The sequence below is a fragment of the Sarcophilus harrisii genome, chromosome 1 (assembly GCF_902635505.1).
Source record: "Sarcophilus harrisii chromosome 1, mSarHar1.11, whole genome shotgun sequence".
Lineage (NCBI taxonomy): Eukaryota > Metazoa > Chordata > Mammalia > Dasyuromorphia > Dasyuridae > Sarcophilus > Sarcophilus harrisii.
Genome location: NC_045426.1, coordinates 269,128,557 through 269,145,303, shown reverse-complemented (window position 1 = coordinate 269,145,303; position 16,747 = coordinate 269,128,557). Strand labels below are relative to the sequence as shown.

At 33.9% G+C, this 16,747-nt stretch overlaps 1 protein-coding gene across 1 annotated transcript in view; it reads left to right on the top strand.

Annotated features, from left to right (window-relative positions):
• BRI3 (brain protein I3) overlaps positions 1–16,747 on the top strand; it is a 37,864-nt gene that overhangs the window by 3,359 nt on the left and 17,758 nt on the right. The gene's annotated exons all lie outside the window — the stretch shown is intronic.

The following is a 16,747-nucleotide window of genomic DNA, read 5'->3' as shown; positions in this document are numbered from 1 at the left end:
GAGCTTCTTGAAGGCAGGGATCATGATTTTGCCTTTATATTCTCAATCCTTGATATTATGTCTGGCACATAGTTAACACTTAACAAATATATATTGGTTGACGGTTGGCTAAAACCAATTTAAACACATTCACACAAAATCTAACAGACCAGATTATTTGGGATATAGGAAGACAAAGGTATAACTATAATTTCAGTTGGTGGATGATCTGACTCCTTGTTTTGAGAATATGCAAACCATTTAATGTAAGCTACTTCAACTTCTTTCTCTGTCTCAACATTACATTTTCTTCGTCTTAGTGTCACTCTTCCTTTCTAAGGTTTACTTATCTGTATATGTTTGTAAATCCGTTTTTTTCCTCTTTTAAGCAATTCCAGTCCATTAATTTATCCATCCTCTTTCTTGTAAAATGATTCTACCTCCACTGATTCTTCTGCCTAAAAATAGGCTCAGGTGTTCCTTATTTTCTTCCCTCTCCAAACTTTCTTCTTGACTCTCTTTCCATTTATTGCCTAGCTTATGTACACTTCCTGCTGTTGCTTCCTCAACACCTGATCCTTCCACTGCTTGCATTCTTTCTTCTGCTTTCATCAATCAACTGAAATAGCTCGCTCAGAAATAGCCATTATTATCCCTACTACCAAAGCTAATAGGATTTTCCTAGGCTTCATTCTTTTTGATTTCTCTGCAACATTTGATACTTACTATCTCTTCCTTTGAATTTTTATTCCTTGGTCTCCATGACACCCTTTGGATTTTTCTCTTTTTGCCTTTCTATTACTGTAGTCTCTCTTCAATGACTCCTTATACTTCCTTTAATTCTGTTTTCTATCTTTTTGTCTCTTTACTTTTTCCTCTTAGACAAATTCATCTATTCAGCTATTGACTCCTAAATTGATAGTTCTGAATATTAGTCCTTCACATTTTCATGGATGGTTAGCAAGAAAACCAGGTAGAAATAGCCTTGGGCAACTCTCTACCTCTGTAAATCTCTTCAGGAAATTCCTATGTTTATTAATGGCACCACTATTTTCCAAATGATTTTGCTCATGAAACATCTCTTTCTTCCTTTCTATTCTCATTGGTAGCTTAAATGAATCTTATGCTAATTTCTTGGAAGTGTATCATTATCTTAACTAGTCTTCCTGACTTCCAGTCTTTACCCTACATAATCTACCCTCTATGCTAACTTTTCTGGTTTTGTTACTCCTTTAGTCAAAAATCTTCAATTATTTCCTTTCTTTAGAGATTCAAGTCCAACTCTTTAGTATTACATTCTAGGCTTGCTACAACAGTCTCTTGTTGTATATAATATCTCTTACATTGACAGCTTTATCTTTTATTATTTTCTTAAACATATGAAATCTATGTGCTAGCCAATTAATAGTCACTCTTTCTTCAACGTGCTTGCATTGTTCTGCCTTGATTCATCTGTGTGCTTTTTCCTTTCTCTGGATTGCCTTTCTTCCTCTCTTCTGATGCTGTCTCAACCATCTATCTAGTTTAGATGCCACTTTACTCTCTGAAGGCTTTTGAACACCACATGGAGGTTAAGCCATAACTTCTTTCAACACTTTTTTTCTCTTTTAAAATTTTTCAGTTAAGAAAGCATTTTTCCCCCCAACTCTCATCCCTTTTCTGTCTCTTCCTCTCCCCATAGGTAGTGAAGAAAAAGAAAACAAAATCCTTATGGCAGATATTCATATTTAAGCAAAATAAGTTCTGATATTGGCCACATCCCAAAATAAGAATCTAAGAATCTTTCTTAAGTGCATCTTAGAATCTATTACCTCACTGTCAGGAGATGGAAAAGAAGTATCCTCATTAGTCCCCTGGACCAATATTAGGTCATTTCATTATTTTTCTAAGTGGTTTGGCTTTACCATGTTATTTTTATAGAAATTGTTTATTTGGTTCTGTTTGTTTTGCTTTGCATTGATTTATATAAGTTTTCCCCAGTTTTTTTGGGGGGACTTTTAGAATTTCTTATGATTTAATAGTATTCTATTATAGTCATATATCTTAATCTGTTCAACCATTACCAAATGGTGGACACCATGTTGGTTTTCAAGTTTTTTGTTAACACCAAAAAAAAAAATTTTTTTAAAAATATTTTTGTATATGTGGGTTCTTTTTTTTTTTTTTTTAAATCTCTTTGGAATATGGACTGATAGTGGTATAACTGGCTCAGTATACAGTATACAGACTTGTGAGGCAGAGTTCCAAATTGTTTTCCAAAAATGGCTGAACCATAGTGACTCTCCCAACAGTACATTAATTTGTCTATTTTTATGCAGGTTCTCTTAACATTTGTCATTTTCCTTTTATGTTAACTTTGCCAGTCAGATAGGTATGTAAAGATTTTTTTATTATTATTATTTTTTATTTTTGATTCACCTAGATACCTCAGAAAACTTAAAAAAGCTCATAAGCTTTTTTTTAAATTAAAATTTTTTCATAAAAATGAAGAAATATATTCAGGTGAGATATGTTTAGGAAATAAATATTCTGACTCATTTTTAATTAAATTCAGAGGGAGAATTAAATATGATTGTAACATATGATATGTTACATCATAGGAGGTGTCAGTGACTTTTGGAAATTATTCCTTTCTTTGGAGAAATGTAGGAAACCCCACTTTACTGTGATATATTTGTTTTGAACAAAATCCTAAAAAAAATTTTTTTTTAAATGATTAGAAATACATACCTGCTGGCTCCTTTTTGCAATATTAATACTAACATTACTCAAGCAAGGAATTAGATGCAACATTGGAAGCACCCTTTCCCCCAATAAGGTTATATTATTCAGTGAAGTTATATTAGTAAACACAGATATAGAGGTTTAAAAAAAGTTTATGGTAACACCCACTATTTAAGGGAAGTAGGTGAATTGTTTTTTATTACGGTGATTGTGTGGGTTAAGAAGTTGTCTTTGTAGACCCAGGAGACTTAATGTAGAGGATGGGTGAAATGAGGTAGACCACAGTGTGGTTCTGTTATGTGATAAGATACTTCTTTGAATTTTCTATAGATCTGAGTCAAATGGAGGCATTGAACTATTGGTATTTATATTTTAATGGATCTGTAAATCTCATCAATTCAGTTACTCTCTCAATTGATGCAAACCCCCACCTATGCACACCTATGTGGATTTAGAAGGAGCTGGTAGCACAGTGGGTACTACTCTAGACCTGGAGACAAGAAGACCTGAATTCAAATGTAGCCTCAGACACTTGTTAGCTGGTTATCCTACACAATTACTTGGCTTCTGTCTGCCTCAGTTTCCTCAGGCTCACAAGCTAGGTGTTCTTGATTCCTTACTACCTTCTTCCCACCTCCAGTATCTATTCTGTCCCTCAGATCTGACGATTTCACCCTTGCAGCATCTCTAGTTGGCCTTCCCCCTATCTCCCAGACTGATACTGCTCTGGGGTAGGCCTAATCTCACAACTAGGCTGACAGTACTTTGCTAGTGGATCTTCCTAGTTCAGGTCTCTCCCCATTCCTTCGTTCCGTTAACCAGAATGATTTTGCTAAAATGCAGGTCCAACCTTGTAATCCTTCCTACTAAATAAACTAGTGGCTCCCTTATGGACTCATTTGACAGATGAGGACACTGAGGCAAACAGGGTTGTTGCTCAGGGTCACACAGCTAGTAAGTGTCGAAGGACAGATTTGAACTCAGGGAGAGGAGTCTTTTTGAGCCATGGCACTGCTTCATCTAGCTGCCCAAGGCTTCCTTTAAGTCTCTTAAAACACATCTTCTATAGGAAGCCTTTCCCAACCCTTCTTAATTCTTTTTTTTTTTTTTAATTTAACTTGTTTGTATATATAGTTTTAATTTGTTGTCTCCATTAGATTATAAGCTCCATGAGAACAGGGATTGGCTTTTGCCTCTTTTTTTGTATCTCTAGCACATAATAAGTGTTTATTGATTGACAGCTACTCTCAAAGTTGATGTGAGAATCAGATGAGATAATAATTATAAAATGTAGTTTTTTAGCACGAAGTAGGGATTTAATAAATATTTTTTTTCCCATATGTCTTTCAAAGAGGAACTGCCTAATGTCCTGGAAGTCATTCTCTAGGACTTGTAACATAAGGAGGCCATTGTAGCAGTCAGACTGTCCATCTATTCACTACAAGATTGGGCTACTTCCTTTTTCAAACCAACATTTCCAATAAAATATTTTTTATAAGTTAGTATAATTGGGAACTATACCTCTGCATTATGTACTTACAGGTTAATTCTGACTGTTCTATTGAGATAGAAAAGTTTGAGAATGAAGTTCAACAGAAAGAGAAATACTCAGGTGAATGAATAGTATCGGGGAAAGGACACCTCTTGTTCTAGAAAGCTTTTTGGGGAATGCTTGTAGGACATATGATGATGAATGAATTGAGGGTTTATATTAAAGACCTGGCGTTTTCCCTAAGGGAGAATACATTCTAATATAAAGTAGGATAAAGTTGAACAGTATACAGTCATTCTGGGTATATATGATTACATTAAGATAGTCAAATCATTCATATACAGTAATGGACTTGATCTAAGGTGAGGGCAATTTGAAATTGCATAATCCAATTAAATTCTTGTTTGGCTTTGAAATAGTTAGAATTCTATCAAGTACTCATCCATTTTTAATTTAGACCCTGCCTGAGGTTAGTGCTGGTCTACAAATCCCTGAGATTGAGGTGTTGGTGGTAACCTTCCATGGTACATTTCAGAAGCTCAGAAGAGGGTATACGGAAACATAATGAACTGTTGTGGATCCATTGCATATGAGATGTTTATGCTACATTCAGTTCAAGAGATCTAAGAGGCATTTAGTAGACTAACTCTGGAAAGAAGAGCACAGGGCTATGGGAGCTGATAAGGTAATCAAGTGTCACTATATAAAGTGCAGGAAAAGAAGGGCCAGGATGGAATGATGCAAATAAAGAACTGGGGAGAGGGAGAGAAGTTTGATAGAGAGTCTCTAACCTTAAGAGTCAGGAAGAGTTCTTTAGACTTTTCCTTTTAGAAGGAAATATGTCAGAGGTCAAAAACCAAAGCCAAGATCTCTGGGTCACTAGTTGCTTGCTTAGTTAAGAAAGTTGCCTTCCCTCATGTTCTGAAGGGATGAGAATGAGTTCTGGCTCTCCTAAGTTTGTCTAGTGATTAACCTTACCTGTAGGGATCCCATTCTGTAGGAATTAGTGTATTGATCACTGGCAAGTCCCTTTGACTGATTACTCCTGAAATTTGTTGGGACTGGTCTTGAGAAAGAATTCTTGAGTAGCTTTTGGAGATTTGGTGAGTCCTATTAAGTCAAATGTCAACTCAAATGTTGTTTTTAACTTATTTTGACCTTTTTCTTGTTTAAGATTCTTGAAGTTCAGACCAGCTTTCAAAATTTCCCTGCTTGTTTGTGTTTGTTTCTGGCCCTCCTGTTCTCTTTTCTTCGTTTAAAAAAAAAAAAAAAAGCCTTAATGATCACTCTCTACTCCCCCGTTTTTTTTTTTTTTGTTATCACATCTTCCTAACAGTCCTTCCTCATTGAAGAGGAAAGAGAGAATGCCCTTAAAACAAGCATGCATAGTCCGGGGGGAATGATCCCCACATTGGCTCTGACCAAAAATGTGTCTTTTAGTCTGCACCTTGTCAAGAGATGAGGTAGCATGCTTCTCTCTTAGTCCTCTGGTACTGTGGTCCCTCCATTGATCAGAGTTATGAAGTCTTTCAAAATTTTTTTTCTTTATACTTCTTATTATTGCATAAAGTATTTCTTGGTTCAGTTGATATGTTTTCCCATGTTTCTCTGAAATTGTCTCTTGCCATTTCTCTTTTTTTTTTTAATTTAATAGCCTTTTATTTACAGGTTATATGCATGGGTAACTTTACAGCATTAACAATTGCCAAACCTCTTGTTCCAATTTTTCACCTCTTACCCCCTTCCTCCCTCCCCCAGATGGCAGGATGACCAGTAGATGTTAAATATATTAATATATAAATTAGATACACAATAAGTATACATGACCAAACCGTTATTTTGCTGTACAAAAAGAATCAGACTCTGAAATATTGTACAATTAGCTTGTGAAGGAAATAAAAAATGCAGGTGGGCATAAATATAGGGATTGGGAATTCAATGTAATGGTTTTTAGTTATCACCCAGAGTTCTTTCTCTGGGCGTAGCTGGTTCAGTTCATTACTGCTCCATTGGAAATGATTTGTTTGATCTCCTTGCTGAGGATGGCCAGGTCCATCAGAACTGGTCATCGTATAGTATTGTTGTTGAAGTATATAATGATCTTCTGGTCCTGCTCGTTTCATTCAGCATCAGTTCGTGTAAGTCTCTCCAGGCCTTGCTGAAATCATCCTGTTCTTGCCATTTCTCATAGTGCAGTTATATTGCATTATATTCATATAGCACAATTATCCCAATTAATGGACACCTTTGCTAATATGAAATGAGCTGCTAAACATATTTTTTTGTACATTTGGGCACTTTTCCTCATTGATCTCTTTTGGGACATCGAGCTCTAATAATGATATTAGCTGGGTTAAGGGTTATGCATATAGTTAAGTTTTGGGGCATAGTTCCAAATTGCTTTTAGAATGAGTGGAGCATTTTACAACTTCAGCAATGGTGGTTTAGTGTTTCTGTTTTCCCAAAACCTCTCCAACAGTTGTGATTTTCCTTTTTTGATAAATTTTGTCAGTCTAATGGGTGTGAGGTGGAAGCTCATTTTCTTTAATTTGCATTTTTCTAATTGTCTGATTTGGAACACTTTTTTCCCCTTTAGTATGGTTCTTGATAGCTTGCATTTGAAATTGTCTGTTCACATCCTTTTCCTGGAGAATGACTCATATTCTTATAAATTTGATTCAGGTCTTGAACTCTTGGATATTAGACTGTTATGAAAGAAACTTGTTGCAACATAATTTTTTTTTTTTTTTTACCTCAGTTACCTGTTTTTTTTTTTTTTTTCTTCTAATTTTAACTGTAGTAGTTTGAATAGTTTCTTAAAGAATTTTGAAAGCTTTGGTGGGAGGTTTGTATTGGTTAGCTCCTATATTGTTGGAGATAGAAAGCATTTCTTGTACTTTTCCTTCATATGCATTGGATTATATAATCTTAGAATAATGAGGGTTTGTTAAGAATCTGATTTTATTTGATGAGGGTATGATAGTTCTGTTGATTCTGAGGGAAGGTATAATCTATGCATACATTTTAGACTGATAGCTTTTAGGAAGGCATCTCAAATCCTTATACAGGTCTCGTGCAATTCACAAAATATGTGTTCTTTTAGTCAGATGATTATGTAATTGTATTAAGAGATTCTTATGAAGAAAAAATTTTATATTGACATGAAAATAAGTGATACATATTTAAAACAAACATTTGAATCTTATGTTCTAGGTAATCAGACTGAGTTGCTCTGTATCCTAATCTTAGATAATTAATTAGCCCAAAGGTCATTTTGACATGAAAGAGGAAAAGTTACTCATTCCCCTCATTTTAACCCCTTTCCTTATTTCCTTTCACTTTTAGCATATTTCAGTATGGTTAGCTTTTCATTGAAATATGAGTGTGTATGTGGAGGAGGAGACTACTATAGGAAAGTGAGGGTTGGTGTCCCCTCAGAGAACCTAAAGTAATTAGGTGAGCAGAAGATAATTGGTTGTTTTTGGTTTTATTGTATCCCTTTTCCCATTCTGAATAGTCTTTATTTTTATGGTTTGAAGATGGTATTCCTAAAGTTGTGTTACAAATACTTAGATTATTATATTTCCTTTTTTTAAAAAATCTGAAATGAATCTTAGTTGACAGACAAGTCATTTTCCCTGTCAATAAATAATTTTTTCCTAATCATCTTTGTTAAGTTGAAAGTAATTCTAGTATAACTTCTTACTGTAGTAATGGGGTTGAATAATAGTATTTTTGTTATTGATCAGCCCTTTTAGTTGTGTCTGACTCTTCATGACCCCATTTGAGGTTGTTTGGGATTTATTGGTTTTCTTTTTATTAGTGAAGATGCTGGAATAATGATTTGCCATTTCCATCTCCAGCTTGCCTAGAGTCACCCAGCTAATGAGTGTCTGTGGCCACATTTTGAGCTCAGAAAGGAGTTAGACTCTCCTAGGCCTAGTACTCTCTCCCAATAGCATTTTGTGTAGGGCTTTGCTGTGAAGTTAAACAATATCATCTGTTCTTGGACTTGCTGCCACTTGGAAAATGTGATTGGTGGTGGGAGGGTGACAGCAGTATTGGGTGGCCTCTTTCCTAATCCAATAATAAGCAAGATCAATTTTGGTTCATGTTAACTGCCTGCTCACACTTTCTCAGAGGTCTCCTGGCCAGACTTTGGTCACTAGATGCAATTCAGCCTTTTTAGTTCTCCCTGAATGCAGAGAGAGGGATAATTGGGAATCACCCAGCTTCTGAAACTAGCAGAACCAATAGAATCTTTTCAGTTGAGAGGCTTTGCAAGAACAAGTTACTTATTCTAGAGATCTGAACTTCTAAGTTAGATGTGGTATTGCTCTTTTTGAGGTCATAGCATCATCAACTCTTAAAAGGTCAGATGACCCTTTTCAACTACAAAGTGATTCAGGCCAATTCCAATAGATTTGTGACGAAGAGAGCCATCTGCACCCAGAGAGAGGACTATGGGGATGAGGGTGGATCACAGTATAGTATTTTTACTTTTTTTAATTGTTATTTGCTTGCTTTTTGTTTTTTTTCCTCTTTTCCCTTTTAGATTTAATTTTTCTTGTGCAGCATGATAATTGCTGAAATAGATATAAAAGAATTGCACATGTTTAACATATATTAGATTATTTGCCCTCTAGGGGAAGGGAAAAATTTGGAACACAAGGTTTTGCAAGGATGAATGTTGAAAATTGTGTCTATGTTTTGAAAGTAAAAAGTTTTAATCATAAATAAAAAATTGGGAAAATATTTTTACACTGTCAGATGAGGTCATATGGGGGGAACTCCTTTTTTTTTAATTAGTAGGTAGGGTTCACTTATCCAAATGTAGCATATTAAAGCATATTAAATAAAGCATATGTAAAGCATATAAAGAAAGCAAATAAATCAATAAAACTTTTTTTAAAGTAACATCTACAATATTAATAACTAGTAGCATATGACTACTTTAGTATTTATATGAAAATCATTTAAGAGAATGAAGTAATCACATATTTAGTGATGTGTTAAATGAAAATATGTAAAGGAAATAGGAAAGCTTTCATTATCATGATATTCAACAGGAAATATCTTCACAGATATATAATCAGGTAAAAATGTGGAAAAATTTTTAAAAATTGTCATCTGACCTAATATTTGTCTGAATCTAGGTTTATAAATAAGTATTTTATTTGGCTTGGGTATGATTTTACATATGGGTTATTACTGAGTTATTTGTGTTCGGGGTTTGAGAACATCCTCTGTACTTTATTACTTTTAATCTATTTGGTCTGTCTACATCTTTCATTACTGTGCTAGTATTTTGTGAGGAAAATTTCATTCGCTAGGACCACATCCTTGACAATTACATCCTAAGCAAGACCCTGCTCCTATCTGCCCAAGCTTGGTTTTTACTAAGGTAATACTATACTAAAAACAGCTTATTGATTAAAATCCAAGTGATTTGATTTGTATGCTAATTCATTCATATGGTGCTTTATGTTTGTATTTTAAGCAAAATTTTTGAAATTAAATAGCATAATACAGCAGTTTTTATTTGCTTATTTTATGTGCATGTGTAAAAGATATATGTATACATACACATATATAATACATAAGTATTAACAAGTATGAATTTTGTTTTACTTTAGGTTTTTTAGCATACATTTATATCTAAATTACTTTATTGTGTTTTTAAATTACAAAGTTCTTTATAAGTAAAGGTTTTAAAACATAATTAGAATATTTCACTAATTTTGACATTATTTCCTTTTACCTTTCCAAATTGAGTGATGCTTTTACTATAACATGTTTCTTTGTTTCTTTTCTTTTTTTCTTTTTTGGCTGCTGGAGGCAGTTGGGGTTGAGGCACTTGCCCAGGGTCACACAGCTAGGAAGTGTTTAATGTCTGAGGCCAAATTTGAACTCAGGTCCTCCTGACTTCAGACACCAACTAGCTGTCCTTAATGTAACATTTGTTGTGGGTTTTTTCTGGCCTTCACAAAAACAGATTGTTAGTGTGCTAAGGAATAAAGAATCTATGTTAAGATAATAGGCTTTATTATGTCAGATGTAGGTAAACAGGGAAGATTTCTAAATTTTTTTCTTTCAAGTCTTCTATTAATTTTTTTAGCCTGGTATTGATAAAAAATTTTTTCCTCTGCATTTGTTAAATAAAATTATAAAGAACTTAATATACAATAAGATAAAAGTTTTAGTACTGAAGGGGACCTCAGATCTTGTCAGTCTACTCTGCCTTTCTCTTCCATTTTACAGTTGAGGATATTAAGGTCCAGAGTCTAGCCTACACTGTAAATGTCAAAGGTTGGGTTCCAACTAATTTTAATGACTTCCAAATCAGTCTTTATTCACTGCAGTATGTAATTTTCCATTTTTTAGTTGACCACTTGTTAACAGAAGGGAAGAAGGTATATTTTAATTATTGTCAATGTTGTCAAAGTACTGAATTTAGATGACCAAAGTGTTATATAGCCTCTATTCTCTTGATTGGAATTTCATTAATATAGAGATGTGTTTATTTGGTATTTAAATTTGTTTCCTTTCAAAGCTCTTAGGAAGTAGCAGCTTAATTTTTATCACTATCCTATGAAGTAGGTGAATTGGTGAGAAGTCTTGAAGTCTCTTCTTTCTCTTTTTTTCTGTTTGTTTCTCTCTCTTTCTTACTTCTCTTCTCCCCCCTTTCCAGTCCCTTCCCTTCCTCTTGCTCTCTCCTTAACTGAGCAAAGGTACCTTGTGGTTTTGAGGGTATTTAATGTTATCCTCAAAAGGTATACTTAGAGCAATCTTTTGGGATCAATTTGTGCTCTTTCAAGCCTCAAGCAAACATGGGTGTTTTCTTTTGCCAAATGAATTTGTGATACTTAGAGATTGTACTTTTATCTGTACATCAGTAGCTTTCAAAGATATCTTTGGGGAAAATGAAGGATATTTTACCAGATTAGCCCTCATATAAGCCATTGGATTTGTGAAAATGTAGCTCTTGTGGCTGCAATGTAATGTCATTATTTCCTTACATGAAAGCTAATTCATTATATTGTAATATATATCAATGTGTGTAGCCTTATTATTATTATTGCAGTCCTTCATTTATAAGTACTCTGCAAATGACTGGGTCTCTTATGCCCCAAATTGGAAGAAAAAGTTTCTGTTGGAATATATATTTTTGCAGATAGAACAGAACTAAACTCATTCCTACTGTCTCCTTTTGACCTATTCAACTCAAGATCAGGTTTTGTACTTGGTTAATAAGTTTTGTACTCAGTTAATAAGTTATCCCATTTACTTTTTTAAGTTCACCCATTTTTTTTTTTTCCTTTTCTGTATCCCATTTTCACTAGTTCATTTGGCTCCCGCTTCTGAGAAAATGAGAAACATAGAAATTCTTTCTTTAATAAGATTTTGATACTTGAAATCTCCTAGGGATGTTTTAGTTCATATAGATAAAAAAAGGTTAAAGTTTATTTTATGTTCATAGAAGATCTGCCCTTTCTCCCTAGAATGTCTTTCTCCCCTCTACTCCCAATCAATTTCCTATTCTGTAAAATTGGGGATAATAATAGCATCTCTCTAATAAGCTTGTTGTGAGGATCAGATGAGATATTTGTGCTTGTCAGAGAATCTGGCATATAAAGTTGTATAACTCATTTCTTCCTCCTTCCCTCCCTTTCTTTTTCTCTTCTTTCCTCTCTTCCTCCCCTTCCCTCTTTCTTTCTCTCCTCCAGAAGCCTTTTTTCTAATGTTCTTGGGTCTCATTTTATGCATCTTTTACTTGTAAACCTTAGATCTAACGGAAACATAATTCATCACCTGAATTAGACAACTGTCAAATTATTGTCTTGAGTCATTTCACAACTCTCCCTTTATTTCTCAGAGACCACCTTAAAAATGATCCAACCTGTTAATTGAAGGAAAACAAAATCAATTTAATAAAGAAACTCCTATATTCTTTTTATTCAGTGACTCCCTAGTTTAAAATAACAAAATGATAAAAAAAATCTATATTCCAAGATAACAGTTTAATAAGTTGAAAAGGAATTTTTTTTTCATGTAACCCCTCTCTTAATAAGTTCATGATAAAACTGTTGATTTGAAGACCAGTGAACAATTCATATGGAAGGCCTGTCATAACTATTTCTAAATGGGCATACCTGCCAATGTGGCCAAAATAATGGTCTCCAAATCTGGGGGAAGGAGGGGTAATGAGTCCAATTGCTTGCTGGGCATTTCTTTCTGATGGGTAGTGGGGTAAGGGGGAAGTGAGAAAGAGAGTCTGTGTTTGTAAATAATAGCTTCCCCAGACTTCCTCTTTTCTTTAGTCTTCTTGACAGAAAAATATCATCTCAAGTTCAAGTGTGGTTTGATGGAGAAGCTTTCTATGTTAACCAATCAAATGGAACTTCTTCCGTTTCCTAACAAGGCTATAGACTGAAAACCAAAGCAAAAAAATCATATCCCTTACTGTTGGCCTTGGCAAACTTGACTCTTCACTTCCTAGGAGGTTAGAGACTGAAGGACTTTGAAAGGGAGATTAGAGAGAGGAGGATGGGAGACATTTTGTCCTTGATGATTGCTTACACAGTTGTCTATTTATGACTGATAATGAGGGGCAAAGGGCCAGTTGTGCCTGTGGCTTTCCTCTGGAACAAAAAGCTCAGACCAATTCTCAAAACTTGGCCCCTTTAAGCCCTCCAAGACATTTAGTGCTTTATAGAAATACAAGGATCAGCTCATCTAGATAGGCTTTTTTCTTGGAGATTGTAGCTAAGACTTTAATTATGAAAGATATTATCTTTAGATGATTGGCCGCCCTTTGAAAACTTTCTAGTTGTTAATTCCATGCAGAGAAAATTATATATATGTGTGTATGTACATACATATATATTAATGATATGTTAATGAGAGTGATATGATAATATCACAATACAACATAGAGACCAGACTAGGGATTTCATTGCTTTAGGATACTCCCTGGAAACTTTTACTAGTGAATCTACAGTTTTACAAGTTTTTAAGAGCTGCCTATGATAATATAGATTTTAAAAATCTATACAAAAGTATATTAAAATTCAAATGGTTGCAAGAAAAAAAGTAATCCAGGGTGATTGACCTATTTGGCCTTAGGATATAAATTACAAATTCTAAATTTGCTCTTGTAGTGAAGAAAGCATTGATTTATGTTAAACCCTATAGAGGCTGTATTCTTGTTAATGAAGAACAACCAATAATAATATATTGCTGAGGGGGGAGGGGGGAGTTCTTTAGTGGTTTGACACTCTTTGTTAAATAGCTCCTGCTTCTTCCCCCCTGTTTACTTTTCAGAATAAACATAAACTCTACCTTCCTGATATATGCTGCCTTCTAGAACACAAATCATTCCTGGTATTCTTTCTAGGGAAGTTCAGCCAAGAAACTCAATAGGAAAATAAAAATTTCCAAGAGTAGATTCAAGCTGACAATTATATCCCAAAATGACTCCTGGGGAATGGAGGGATGATTTTTGTATATGATCATCTCATGAATCTTTGTACTACTTGATATTTTTACATTATTTTAGCTGTTGCTACAATCTCTGAATAAAGTTTAGTTTAAAGGACTTGGGCAGATTTGCAAACTCAGGTTAGGGAGAAAGTAGCTTTTGATTTCTGCTCTGCCTCTGAGTTTGGATGACCTCAATCATCCAATGTTTAAGTTAGTAAACTTAAAAATTTTTTTTTTATTATTATAGTTTTTTATTTACAAGATATATGCATAGGTAATTTTTCAGCATTGACAGTTGCAAATCCTTTTGTTCCAACTTTTTCCCTCCTTCCCCCCACCCCTTCTCCCAGATGGCAGGTTGACCAATACATGTTAAATATGTTAAAGTATAAGTTAAATTAAATTAGTAAACTTTTAAGTTAGATTTGGGAAAAGATAGAGCCAAGTCTTTTAGGTACCAATAAGAAAGGCTATCATTTTTTAAAATTTTATTTATTTTTTAAATTAAAGCTTTTTATTTTCAAAACATATGCATGGATAATTTTTCAACATTGACCCTTGCAAAACCTTGTGTTCCAGATTTCCCCCCTTCCACTCCCTCGCCAGATGGCAAGTAATTCAATATATGTTAAATATGTTTTTAAAAATGTTAAATCCAATATATGTATACATATTTATACAGTTATCTTACTGTACAAGAAAAACCAGATCAAAATGAAAAAAAAAATGAGAAAGAAAATAAAATGCAAGCCATCAACAACAAAAAAAAGTGAGAATGCTGTGTTGTGATTTACCCTCAGTTCCCACAGTCTTCTCTCTGGGTGTAGATGGCTCTCTTCATCATAAGATCATTGGAACTGGCCTTAATTATCTCATTGTTGGAGAGTCACATCCATCAGAATTGATCATCTTATAATCTTGTTGTGAATAATGATCTCCTGGTTCTACTCATTTCACTTAGCATCACTTCATATAAGTCTCTCCAGGCCTCTTTGTAACATTTTTATTTTTATTATTTTTGATGATATTTTATTTTTTCAAATAACATGAAAAGATAGTTTTCGGCATTTAACTTTGCAAAACCTTGTGTTCCAATTTTTTCTCCTCTCTTTCTTCCTCCTCAAGACAGCAAACAATCTGATATGGGTTAAATGTGTGCAATTCTTCTAAATATATTTCCGTTTCATCATGCTGACCCAAAAAAAAAAAAAAAAAAAAAAAATCAGATCAAAAGGGAAAAAAATATGAGAAAGAAAAAAACAAACAACAACAAAAAAGTGGAAATCCTATGCTTTAATCCACATTCAGTCTCCATAGTTCTCTCTCTGGATTCGGATGGTTCTTTCTATCACAAGTCTATTAGAATTGCCTTGAATTACCTCATTGTTGGAAAGAACGAAGTCCATCAGAGTTGATCATCATATAATCTTGTTACTGTGTACAATGTTCTCTTGGTTCTGTTCACTTAGCATTAGTACATGTAAGTCTTTCCAAGGCCTGTAATTTGTAAAGCTCTGCCACGGGTGTCCTGTGATTAATTGGTTGAATTCAGATTAGATTATCAGCTTTTACTTCTTAATATTTTTTGAGGAAAAAATGACTGAATCACCAATTGGGCATATATATGAAAATAACCATATTTGTTTGGAAGAAATTGATGCAAAAGGCAAAGTGCTTTGGAGGGAACATTACAAAAACAAACCAGAATGCTTTTATATAGCCTGGTAATCTAGCTCTATAAACGTTAAAAAAACAAAACAAAACCAAAACTATATGTTATGGGAAACCTGACACCTAGGAATTTTTATTTTTAGGGAGAGATGTGATTTATTTTGATGTTTGGGTGAGTGAATGACCTAAAGTTAAATAGAGGGCCAAATATTGACTTAGAAAAGGACAAATGAAATTTCCCAATTACATTTTAATGAGATAGTGGGGAACCATCAGAGTTTGACACCTATGATCTAAAGAACTTCAGCTCTTCCTTAGGCCCTTATGATCTTTTAGTCAGATACTTGGATGTATTTTTACTTAATTTCTCCTAGTGGGCTCTAAAATCAAGTGGTTCTTAACTTTTTTTTATGTACTCCTTTGGTAGTCTGGTGAAATTCATTTCACCAGATTTCAGAAATCAGTGATTTCAGAAAAATGTTTTAAATCCCTAAAATAAAATATTATAAAGGAAACCAATTATATTGAAATCTACTTATCAAAATTTTGAAGGAGTTGGGAGCAGGGGAAGGAGCAAGTGCATGGACTCCAGGCTTAGAATCTTTGCTCCCAGGAAAAGTTAACATTAGATGTGATAATTCTGCTTTTTATGTTCTGACTCAGGGAAAGAGAGGGATATGGTAGGGATGTATGTGTTTTTTGTGTGGGAGAATCCCTATTTTTAGCCCTCCTCTTGGGGAATAGTAGCAGCAACATAGACTTGGTAAGAAGATTGTAAAGTAATAGAAATACTATTCTTATTTTCTAAATGCTTACAGAGTATTAGGTAAGATTGAGGAAGCTCAGTAGAGTGGAAAGGAGACTTTCCATATTTCTGCCTTGTGAAATTTTTGTTAATCCTTCAGTGCAAAATTGAGATGGCACTTTATGAAGCTGTTTCTGATCCAGTTAGAAGACCTGTTCTTTCTCTAAACTTTTCTTATAATCTTTTTATATGTACTCTTTTAATATTTGAAGTTATTAATTTCTTTCTTAATTGTATCCTGTTGATTTCTATAGATGTGCTCCCATTTTAAAAAATTTGGATCAGTTAATATTTTGTTAATTTTATTTAATTTTTTTCCATTATTATGAACATTTAACAAACTTGAAAATTTCATGAATAAACATGGACATTTCATTAAATGGGGGAAAATTGTCTGTAAAACTTGAGTTCTGTTATATACAGGTCCCGAAAATCTTTTGGGTTTTCCCATCCTTAGTCCATACCTCCTCAGGCCATACCACATTATTAGTTAATTAAAAAGAGAAAAGTATGTTAAATATGACATTGTAATAACAGTATGGGCAGCTATGGGGCAGGGTACACAGAGTGCCAGGTCTGAAGTCAGGAAGACT